The sequence below is a fragment of the Pararge aegeria genome, chromosome 18 (genome assembly GCF_905163445.1).
Source record: "Pararge aegeria chromosome 18, ilParAegt1.1, whole genome shotgun sequence".
Lineage (NCBI taxonomy): Eukaryota > Metazoa > Arthropoda > Insecta > Lepidoptera > Nymphalidae > Pararge > Pararge aegeria.
The window spans coordinates 7,123,409-7,136,494 of NC_053197.1; the positions used below are offsets into that span (position 1 = coordinate 7,123,409).

At 35.9% G+C, this 13,086-nt stretch overlaps 1 protein-coding gene across 1 annotated transcript in view; it reads left to right on the top strand.

Moving 5' to 3' along the window:
* The window catches only part of LOC120631748, a 103,528-nt gene that overhangs the window by 22,325 nt on the left and 68,117 nt on the right, over positions 1–13,086 (top strand). The window lies entirely within an intron of this gene.

A 13,086-nucleotide genomic window follows, 5' to 3' on the forward strand; every position in this document is an offset into this window, starting at 1 on the left:
AGTAATTTAGCGAATAAAATGACTGGACCAACAAGACCTAGAACGTCATAAAGACGCGCGGTAGCTGAAAGTATAGCTCTTTTGGTACAATCACCTTGCGGTTGCGAAACTCTAAAAATAAATTCATCAGATGCGGGAAGCCAATGAAGACCAAGAATCTTAAAGGAGTCATCAGTGTCAAGAGAGATCGACTCAGATTGGCGGTGAAATGAAGGAATGTGTCCGAGCAATTCAGTCGAATTGCTGGTCCATTTCACTAAGTCAAATCCACCAGCCTTAAACAGTTGTATCAACTCTTGAGCTATCTTTACCGCTTCATCTAGAGATGAGGCGGAAGAAGCTAGGTCGTCCATGTAGACGTCTCTCTCAACCACTGATGCAGCGAGAGGCCATTGCTGGCGCTCGTCACTAGCCAGCTGGCGCAGTGTGCGTAATGCCAAAAAGGGCGATGAGCGGAGACCAAAGGTCACTCGAGTAAATTCATACATTTCAAGTGGGTCCTTTGGTGAAGATCGATAAATAATGCGTTGATATTTGCGGTGCGGAGAATTGACATATATAGACAAATACATTTGTCGGACGTCAGCAAAAAATGCGATGCGGAAAATGCGGACATTCAAAAGAATGTTAAATATGTCTGCTTGCAAATTGCAACCAGTATACAAAATATCATTTAAAGATAATTTCCTATTTGCGGAGGGTTCTTCTATTTTAAGAAGAGAATAATCAGTGGGACAAGAACCATCTAGTACGATTCGTACCTTGGTACTCTTGTCTTCGCGTATCACTGGATGATGCGCTAAGATATAACCTGGTGAAGCAGGTTCATCAGGTGGTAAGCGTTTGAGGATACCCTTATCAAGGTAATCCTTAATAACTTCATTATATCTAATATGAAGTTCGGGATCTCTAATGAATCGTTTTTCCAGATTGAGAAAACGCTTCTTTGCGGTAAAATACGAATCACCTAATAAATTAGGATCTTCTTTAAAGGGAAGATCTACCGAATATGCTCCGTCCTGTTGGCGTACAGTGGAAGCCGTATATATGTCCTCACACCTTTGTTCATCAGGACTTAAGAATTTGCGGGAAGGAGGCTCTTCTATTGTCCAAAATCTCTCTAACATTTTATCTAAAGGTTCACTCGTGAAAAAACACAAAGCGCGGGAATTATTAGGTTTAGATAAAATAGGTGCATCGCCCATAATTATATAACCCAAAGAGGTTTCAAATGCGGAAGGCATATTTTCATAACCATTTATTTTATCAGCCATTGCTATTTTGCGATACACATTTACCCCTAGTAATATATCAATTGGACCAGGTTCTGCGAAATCATCATCAGCCAGAGGTAAATTTTTAATAAGACCATCAATGGCTGTGATGTCTACATGAGAGTCAGGCAGTTGAGAAGTGATTCGCTCAACTACAAGAGGGCGTATTGAGTATTCATTCGCGTCATTAAAACGAGATTTAAACGTAAATTCTGAAACACCAATTATTTTTTGCGATACTCCGCCGATGCCTTGAACTTCAGAAAAACGACTCTGAAAGCTAATAGGTAGCGAATATTTTTCACAGCAACTAATTGAAACGTAATCTCTTTGCGATGCGGGATCCACTAGGCATCTTATAAGATGTGCACAATTATTTTTGTCATACACTCTTATTTTCGCAGTACCTAACAAAGTGGTTGTTGTGACGCGTTCTAAACAATCATATGATACGTTACATACCAAAGTGGTATTTGTGGTCTGAGATATAAAATTATTTTTATTTAGTGTATTTTCACTAGAGGAGCTTGTCGAAGGTGCCTCAGTAATAACTGATGACACGCGAGGCGAATTAATTGCGTTAGGAGATGAGGGCGGTTTACCTATGTTAGATTTGGACGTTTTAGGTAATAAATCTTTAGCGTTGTAATTGTTGCGTTCAAAATGCAATTCAGTATGATGTGATGCCGATGAGCACCTTTTACAGTTTCGCTGAGAAGAGCAGTTTAAAGTTTTATGATGAGTCGATAAACATCGGTTACAAAAGTTATTATTTTTTACATGTAAATGCCGCTCATGCGGAGACAACTTCATAAATGCAGGGCAAGAATAAAGATGTGTGTGTTGACCAATTTTACACAAACTGCAAGCTGCACTATTTAAAGTATTTACAGTTTCTGTACTTACAAAACTTTTGGTAGAAGGCTTCGGAATCGAATTCCCCTTATATCTATTTTGAGGTAATTCTAATCCTTTATTAAGAGAGCGCGACATTACTTTATTCTGTTCCTTCACAAATTCTATAAGACTCCTATAGGTAGGAATTTGTTTTTTGCGATTTATTATCTCAAACATTTTAACTGTATCAGCATCTAATTTAAGCGTGGCTAAGTGAAAGAATATAAAATCAGTAAGATCGATTTTTAATTGTTTGAGAGCTTCTACTGAAGAATTAAATGTATTTATAAAGCTATCTAATGAATTAGCATTAGTACTAGCAAGCGGTTTAAATTGCAATAATTGGTTTAAATAAGCGCAGGCTAACGAACGCGGATCGTCGTATTTTTGTATTAACGCCTCCCAAATAATAGGATAATTTTCTGCGGTGGCTGGCAATCCTGCACATACAGATGCGGCTTTCCCTTTTAACCTACCAACTAAATAAAATACCTTTTCATTATTGGTTAAGTTAGGATTATCATGTATCATGTTTTTAAACTGCTGGTAGAACAAAGGAAATTTAGTTAACTGACCGTCAAACTCCATTAAGTCTATAGGCGGAAGATGGGATTTTAATTTAGGAAAACTAGAGATAGGACGTGCGCTGTCATTCTCTGAACTCGTATTATTAACATTAGAGTGACGCTCCATTATTTGTTTGACATAGCAAAACATTTCTTCAAATGAAGTCCACGATTGGTAATTAATCATAGCCTTTGGATTCAACATTAACTGCGCCTCATTGAATAAATCTAAATTTAACTCAAACTCTTTGCGTAAAGTGTCTATGTTTGAAGCCTGAGACAATAAAGAAGGCAGCTTACTGCTGTCCGATTCGACTTGAATAGCGGTGTCAAACATTATTTGCATACGAGCAAATATAACGTCCCGTTTGCCTTCCAACAACCGTAACTTACATTCTTCCTTGCTATATGGACTTGGTGAAGAAACCGACTCTGGTTTATTCATTTTGAAGGAGTAAACCGAATTATAAAAATAAAAATATAATAAAAAGGTGTATATGTGTTTGCAAATGCGTCAAGAAATGCGTAAAGTATATAAAGTAGTTGCAGTCTTATAATAATAAACACACAACCCCTTTATAGACGCGAGCGGTTAAATAAAAGTGTTATAATGCTATTTTAAAAACTAAACCGGGCAAAGAACTAGGTATAACAATTAACAAGTTAGCGGTCATGCGTGACCTTGAATGCAGCGAGCGACAAAAACGACTGCGGCCGAGCGCATTGTTTGGTAGGTATGATGCGTTTGAAATAGATATCTTTACCTACGATTCATCCGTTTTTAATACTAAGTAGCGGGGTAAAACTATATAGAAATACTAAGCAAGCGGTGCGGAAAAGAGATATATAATTATAAAATACTTAGTACTTCTTTACTTAGTAAACAAAACGTTAAATCTATTATGTAGACAATATCTTAGCGGTATTAAACTTACAAACTGAACTAGTGAATACCTACAATATGGCGTACTTTAAGTTGCATAGACTAATAATAATTCCGAACTTTAAAGTCATAGAATGTAATGATTAACGATAATTTAAATCCTAAAATTATGAATTTAAATCGAATCGGCCGATCTTCGGATCGAATGACTAAAATTTATGAAATTCGATGGAAGTGATCAAATATTTTTTATGAAATCGGCTCGAAGTGACCAAATTTTATGGTGACGCCATTTTTACTTTCGGGGAATCATCACCATAAAATGGTATTTATTTTCTTTGTGAATTTAGTGGACTGTATATTTTAGGTTTTGCTGGATTCTTTTCCCCTTTTTAATGTTTAAACTATGGCTTTAAAGGATATAGAACAAGGGATAACTAGGGTTGGACAGAAAAGTATTTGCACGTGGACTTACAGTTCGTCGTAATGCAGTTCTCTTGATTTCTCGTCACTTCACAAGGTTTCACAGGTTATCACTAAACACTAAAGCACTGATGTAGGTTTAAATACTATTAATCGTCCAGTATAAGGTTCTTTGGCCGGCCGACCATGTGGTTTTATTGAGCGGAAGATTGACGTGCGTTTGCCGCGGATATAGGTGTGCAACTAATTGGCGGCGTGATGCGGGCAGATAAGGATGCGGAAATATAAAAAATGGAGGATGGAAATCCATAGTGTAGCCATTATCTATTACTTCGACCACAGATTAATGAGAATTTATCAAGCAAAAATATTAATCATAGAAGCATGAAGGATAGGCAGTTGCGATGATTTGTAGTGCGGCATTATCGACTGTCAGTCACGGTTTTATTAAAAGGGTTTCAGCACCTGTCTATATTTCATCATGTTCCCTTCACGAAAATAACCAACTACGCAAATAATAGCTGCTTAAGCCGCTGTCCACAACTTCCTTCAAGTTTGTTTCGGCCTATCGTTTACCCTAACTAAAAGAGTAACTAAAAAAGGTATCCCATGTTTATCTCCAGGATGCAGGCTATCATTATGCAAATTTGTGTTGAGTATGCTGTATATATGTTGTAATGTATGCGTATGTTACGCATACATTACAAATGTTGGACGCGAGTGCAGCCGCGGGCATAACTAGTAGTTTATACACTGAAATTTAAAAGAAGATTCAAAAGCATTTAGACCTACAAAAATGTTTTGACGTTCAACAAATTTCATGATTTACGTGAAAAGTTTGGAGTATACTTTCATGATTGTAAAATGTAAACTTCGTTATTATAGTTGCTTAGTCTCGTCAAAATGGCTTAATAGTTTTTTTTTCTAGCGGTATTACTCGCTTGTTTCTCTATTTCTCTGGTAATATTATAAAGTAGATGATGCTGTTTCAACCAAGAATCTAACTTTTGCACCTGCTCATCCCGCTCTCTTGCAGCTTTTCCTTCTGCCAGAGGTTGCCTGTAAGAGATTGCTTGCAGCAATAAGGCCGCCTTTGCATGCCTACAATTTTTCTTCTGTTGCTTATTCTATATTTTATGTATATTTCGATGTTTGTGTGCAATAAAGTATTTCTTCTTCTTCTGATTGATAAACATGGGATATCTGCTGAACTTATGCTTTTGCTGCCCTTCGAAACCATTTTTATCCACGTTTCTGATACGCACCACTAAGATGTCGAACGCCCTCCCGGCGACTGTGTTTCCTGCCACGTATAATTTGGGTACCTTCAAGGCTAGAGTGAATAGGCTTCTTCTAAGCAAGCGTGCTCCCTCCTAGACCTCATTATTGCTTTCCTACGGGCATGATTGTCGTCAAGCGCTGGCCTATAAAATAAAAAACCAAGATGCGTCACCAACTGGGTCCTCCGTTGTCCATTTCTACCCACAACCCATCACTCTCTTTTTGCTGTTGGTCCATTGTGCAGTAAGTTGAAGTGGCAATGCTTGTCGTAGATGCGAAGGCCGTTTGACCAGAAAAGTCCTACAATGGACACCGCCAACAAACAAGCGTAGTGCGGGACGATCTCAGCACGATGGACCGACACGAGGGTTTTTTTTTAATGTTTTTTTGTATGGTAGTATAGTATATGTTTTTTTATTGATTTAATGCATTTAAATTATGCATAGCATAATTTAAAGAAAATATTAGTATTCTGCACTCATTCTCTATATAAACTATAAGTGTGGGAATTAGAGATTTTAATCATAATATTGTTTTGTCAATCACGCACATTTTATTACTTTTTTAAATTTGCATGGAGGGATTTACAATGCAATCAAATCAATCTCAGAAGCAATTAAGCGCCCACTCCAAAAACTTTGAGGCAAGTACCTAAGATAATATTTGGTGTATCCGCTCGTTGCCTTAGGTAGCCTTTTAATAACCTTACTGTTTAACTTGTAGAAAGCAAAATATTATTTAACCTGAAATGCTCGGCAGTGAATGAAAGTAAAAAATTCAAATATACTTTTTAAGGCGATCCCAAGCTCGAATCTGTACTGAAAGAAATCAGATATAGCTCCTAACATCACATGCAAGAGTGAAAGTTACTCCGGTCGACTTTATTTGCTACTTGTCGCGTAGCGTAGGTACTATGCGCGCGTCGGTCTTTAATCTTCAAAAGGGTTGTCATAAGCAAAGGCTTGGAATGTTTTGAATTAGTTTCTATGGAAAAATAAATATGCTTTTTTTGATTAAAATTTTAACAGGGTGATTAATTATGAAATATATTTAGGCACCAATCAACAGAATTTCGTAATTTCGTTACACGTTATATGTGTAGGTTCCTATAGACCGTAACAAAGACTTCATAAAAATCCATTTATAATGGAAAAAATTGTGTTCTTATTTCTTTGTTGCTTATATTCGACTCAATCGGAGCACTGGTCTTAATTGTATTTGGCACATTTATTTCTTGCATTCTGGAGATGGATAAGGGGACTAACCTGGAAAAGCACCAGGGAAATCAAGCCTTTCATTACTAGTAAGCAAACCTTCACAACTCAACCGATGTTAAAATAATTATTATCGCGGGAAAACTGACAGTTGCTGGATTGACAAATTAAACTTTATAAACGCAGGAGATGTCGACAATAGATATGTTTATATATTATAATTAGATATTATATAAACAAATTAAAAATCTTGTAGAAAAACGAAAGAAAGAAACATAAAGAAATAAAAAAACGAAATAGCTTAAGATAAGCAATAATAACATAGCGGTCAATATGTATAGTTATTAGATAGTTGGGAGAAAATGTTCGTCCCTATTGGATTAAAACTAATGCAAGTTCAAATATTGACGCCGGATACCGTTGATTTCCCAGCTCTCTCCACAAACCTCTCGTGGCTGGAATAATCACCAGCCAGCTACAGCTAAATACAAAGAATACATAATGACATTCCTTACAAACGCTGGGTGTTCTCAATTATAACTTTATTAAATAGCGATCCTTGACAGTAACAAATTTATTATAGTAACATTTATAATTAAAAAAATAATAAGAGTAAATAGAGCAAAATATTTTAATATTATTGCAAGTAAAATAAGATCAATATAAAAAACTAAAAAAAGTTATCGCTCTAATAAGGTTGCTCTTAAAGTTTTTTTTTGTTACTAAGTGCGATTGTGACTATAATAATACACAGGCTACCATTGCCATTTCGCGGATATAAGTATTGGTTTATTTAACAGCATAATTACTTTGGACAGCCAGTTGGTGCAGTGGGCAGCGACCCTGCTTTCTGCCTCCAAGGCCGTGGGTTCGATTCCCACAACTGGAGATGTTTATGTGATGAACATGAATGTTTTTCAGTGTCTGGGTGTTTATCTGTATATTATACGTATTTATGTGCATTATATTCATGAAAATATTCCTCAGCTATCTTAGTATCCGTAATACAAGCTACGCTTACTTTTTAACATGAATGTTTTTCAGTGTCTGGGTGTTTATCTGTATATTATACGTATTTATGTGCATTTTATTCATGAAAATATTCCTCAGCTATCTTAGTTTCCGTAACACAAGCTACGCTTACTTTGGGGTTAGATGGCGATGTGTTTATTTTCGTAGTATATTAATTAATTTATTTATTTACTTATTTTTTTTCATTTGGGTGACCTAAGTTAAACTCTTGGATCAAAGTCAATCTATCTACCTTATTTAACAGTGACGTGCACAGGGGTTTTGACCAGGGTATTCATAAAGAAGGCAGATGCCATAAAATGGAACAATCCTTCGCATTAAAGTTATAACTACAAAAATTTCAGGCAGCAGAGCTTTTGTGAATGTATGAAGTGCACGCCACTGCTATTAAGGTACCTCGATCTAATCTGACCATGGCATTCAATACTTGAAAATAAGAAGGTGAGACTGACAGATGCCAAATTCTTCTTCAAACCTTACAAGTCGGTCATCCATCTTTTTACCGTGTTAGGTATACGTTGCTTAAACCAGAACGAAATCTGACACACTTATATAGCTTACATCCTCGAACCCGCATATGCAATTTTTTATCCTTGAAGAAGGAACGAAGTCGCCGGCAATAGCTAGACTGATATATTTCTGAAGTATACCTAGTTACATTTAAGTACAATTGTTGTTTCAAACGTTATAATAAATAATTAATTTTCAATTAAATTCTAATTAACTAGTAGTGCAAGAAATAGTACGCCACAAGCGCTGTAGCCTTGAAGGAAATTAATCAAAGGAATCACAATAAAACCCACTCCCCTTATGGCATGAATAGGGTAGCCAATCACTCGTCTCTGAATCTGGATATAGTGGAACACAATACGCCATTACGTCATAGATAAGTGTTGTTTTATGGGGAATTTCCTTAATGGAATACAAGTCTAAATAACACATTTAAAACACAAAAATATAATTAAGTACCTGTCTTTTTCTCTTACTTATTCTATAACTCATTTTATGATGTTTTTATACAAGATTGTATGTATATCTAAATGTGTCTGTATTAGAGTATATATTAAAATTTATTATTGTTTATGTACATCCATCATACACTTATCATTTATTATATATTTTACAGTTTGGTTGCCTGGCAGAGCTCGCTTTTAAGCGATAAGGCAGCCAATTATACGTCTAGTAACTCAATATGTTCTTTTAAGTTGTTTTGTGTTTCTGAAAGTATACTTTCTTTCTTTCTTTAAAATGTGTATATAGCACTAACTGAACCGACATACCTACTTTGTCCTGTCAGTAGTCTAGTTTCATTATACAAATTTTTAAAGTTTTTGTTATAGTAGCAAAGAATTAATGAATGAATGAATGCGTGTAAGAATAATCTTTTATCGAGCAATTCAATAGAGCAGTTAGTTGGAAGATACAATTTGTTGCCATTACCACTACATAGCGATCTCTTCCAGGCAACCAAAGTTGTAAAGGGAAAATTTTATACCACCTAAAATGAATATAATATACAATCCTACCTATATATACTTTAAAATAAACATAGAGCAAAGTACACTTCTGGATTACTCTTCCAACTTTCCATATTACATGTGTGGGTAACTTATCCAATTTTTCGTTCCCTAAAAACCTTATAAACTACTAAAAAGCATTCAAATAAATCGGTCCAATCGTTCTTAAGTAACGACGACGAGTACCCATTCAAATTTTGATTCATACAGATTTCTACATATCATTTTGTGGGGAAACTATCAGGCAAGTTAATATACTATAGATATAATTGTATGGCTAAGTGTTTCGACGTTTCAGAATTATTATCCGACATAAAGAGGGTAGGTACTTCGATCCTTTATGAATACTAGCGTGTTTCCAAAGTCTTCGCTCTAGCATTTGCTACAAGGACGGTAAAAGTAAATAAAAATTAAAAACCACAAAATTATAATCCACAAATGCACGCAGAATTTTTAATATACCTCTACAAAACATTAGCTAGGTAATACGTCAAAACATTTTTAATGGATGTTTCTAACGACGTACTGAAGCTACGAAAACGTCGTTTTCAATAAAGATAATACATTTGACGGCACTGCATATCAAATATTGCCGCCGTTTTGCGCTCAAAGCTTTATGACACCGATGTCCATGTGATAAAAAGCATTTTTCATTCAAACTGACACGAAAAAATGCAGGGTGAAGCAATTTTATTCAGCAAAGAAATTTACATATTTTATTGACATCAAGTTAGCGGTTCACCACTATCTATCACGATACTATCTTGCTAAGTAATGCCAGTTGCGTTGAATTTTTAGCCGTCTTTAAAATTGGAAGAAGGTTGGCTTTAGAGGTGCCCAGTGGCGTGCATAGAGGGTATTCTCAGGGTATGCAGATGATATAAAATGAAGAAAATCTCCAGTACGAGTTATAAATACTTAAGGGTAGGCTTTTTATAACTCTTAAAATGTCGTTTTTTCTACAAACGTATCAAAAAAAGAAAGATAAAATATTGTTACGCCAAAGAAAAGGTATAACTTGTAACGCGTGTACATAAGTACACATACAATTTTTTTGGTATTCACGATAATTTTGAATCTAATAGAATATCAGCGAATCTAAAAGATTAGACTGATTTTTCAAATTACTGCCCCGTCAGTAATGTTTTAAGGATACTTTTTTTATCCCGAACGGTCTTCGCGGCTGTGATTAGGATCAAATGGCATTATGAGTCCGTTATTGCTGGCATTAATGTGCATCACCTGCACTGCACGTGCTATTTGTCACTACCACATAACTTAATCTACATCTTCATGTCAGTTACAATAGAAATTGGAAATTAAGTGGTTGTTCACGCACTGGCAAGAAACAGGAAATGAAAGAGAGGAAACAAATCTCTTATTGACACTCAAATGTGTATTAATTGAAAAGATACAAGTACTAATAATAATACCCATGAGTATTTTTTAAATCAAATACCTGGCCCAGTAATAATAGCCGTAAACTTATAGTAACTTATTAGGCACAGTTCAAGTTTTCGAGCAGCGACTATAATTGGCGCTAATAGCATCGATTACAAACAAACAAACAAAAAAGATAAAGTAAAATACAATTCTTCTTTTCGAAATTATTCAATTTCGGTTAAAATAAAAAAACATAAAACGAATGAAAAAACAAAGTAACAAATCAAATCAAAATATGATAATGTAAAAGGCAAGTCTTGCATGGGAGTTGCACTGCCCCTATCAAGAAATGACAAGATTCAAACAAAGCAGTTTTAGTGCAAATATACACATATGTTCAAAACAATAACAAAACAGTAATAAAAACTTCCCCCACATATTAAATTATTTTACAAATTTCAAAGTAACTTCATCCATAATAAAAACCATTTGTTCTTCGAAACGGCCAAAGTTTTTGTATTGAAATGTCCATTTGAAATGTTTACTTTCTCTATCTCTTCCCGCAAGACGAGGGTTGACACATTAAGGTGGATATCTATTTCAACAATCCCTTTGTTTTGCAAACTTTCAAGAAGAAAATAATATAATGTATCTGTGAACAGTTTGTGCGAACTAATTTACCTTTTCAGCCTACATGTGTCGCAACGTTCGTAGCTTTGTTCAAGTGTTTGGATCACCTTTGGCATTATTCTTTAACTAAGTCAACAAAACATTAATATAACGTCAATTAGCGACGACAAATGATACGAAACGCACATCTAATAATATTGTTAAATACTCCAATTGTACTTGGCATCTGGGAGAAATGTTTGTAATGTTAGGTTACATAATATCGTAATCTAACACGCGTATTTATACACAAAATGTGCAACTATGATGGCATGTGTATTTGATTGTAAACAGAAAAACGAAAAACCTGCATTACCACTATTATCATAACCATTGCAGGGCACGCGCGTCTCCGATTGAGAAGAACTTTGATTGTCAGTGGCCTTTGAAAAATTATAGAGAACTCTGAGGCATGAAGCTTTTCTCCCAATGAGTTTCTTTCAATTTTTAATTGCTTATTGCGCATAACATATGCGCGGGAAGCACTGTATCAAAAAACTGCCAATCCAGTTGGAACGGAATTCATTACACTACACCGATATTAAAATGTCGGATAATATCGTTGGACTAAAATGGTACTAAAATAATGTGAACTTTAAAACCTATCATCACCCATGGGACATCAACTCTTGGTCTTTTATAGGGAGTTCCAAATACCACGGTCTTGTGCCACTTGGGTCAGCGGCCCTCTAGGACTCGCTTGATATCATTTGTCCACCTCTACGGGGGTCTAAACACACTGTGTTTACCGGTGCGAGATCTCAATCCCTGCACTTTGGGACCCCAACGTCCAGCGTTTCTCAAAGCTATGTACCCCGCCCATTGCCACTTTAGCTTCGCGGATCTTTGATCTACGAGTATGTCGGTAATTCTAATTCTTCTACGGATCTCCTTTTCCTGATTTGTTCACGTAGCGATACTCCAGGCACAGCTCTCTCCATCGCCCGCTGAGTGACCCGGATGAGGCCCATAGTTAGCGACCATGTTCGAGAACCATAGGTCATCACTGGCAGTATACTTTGGTCCTCAATCTGGGGACGACATACGTCAGACTAGAGGATGTCACGGAGCTTCCCGAATGGTGCGCATCCGAGTTAGATTCAACGGTTCACCTCTTTCTCCTAAAACCTATAAAATAGTTATAGGTGTAGCCTTGCGTTTTCACGTAGATATTTTACCTTTAAAGTCTTTTAATTAGCAAGGGTTGAAGCAAACATGTAATAAAAGCTGTGCACATGAGTTAATTAAGGTGATAGAACCAAATTAATAGCATAAAGGGTCTCAACATTCATCATTTTAATTTCCCTCCGCAGTTCAAAGAAAACGTTTAATTAACGCTGCATTATAATTAGCATATAAGGGTAATAAATAAAGTATACACAAATTTACTGAACTTTTAGCAAATATACTTAAATTATATTGTCAATAGAGGCGTGACTGTCTGTTATGTAGCGACCTCGCTACAAAGTTAGATAGTTAGAGAACAGATAATAGCTCAAATAGGTACAATCGGTGAAGCTGAGGAACCTCAGTAGCTATAGTTCTCCAGATCATTAGCTAATATTTTAAATAAATTTTTGGCATGCCTTCTATCATCATTTTAACTAATCGACGTCCACTGCTGGACATAGGTATTTTGTAGGCAGTTCCACAATACACGGTCCTGGGCCGCTTGCCTCCAGCGGCTCCCAGCGACTCGCCTGATGTCGTATGTCCACTTCAGTTTCGCGACTCGCTGAGCTATGTCGGGAGCAGTGTAAGTCTAAGCCGGGACGACTCGCTAGTTTAGCATAAATACGCCTCATAAAGAAAGTACAAAATTGCAAATGAAATAAACGAACGTGTTTTCCGAACTTTGAGTAATATTTACATTCCTTTAAAAGTCTCAGATTTTTTGAATGAATATCTCATATCAAGATTGTTTATGTTTTATTAAGTGAGTTGACT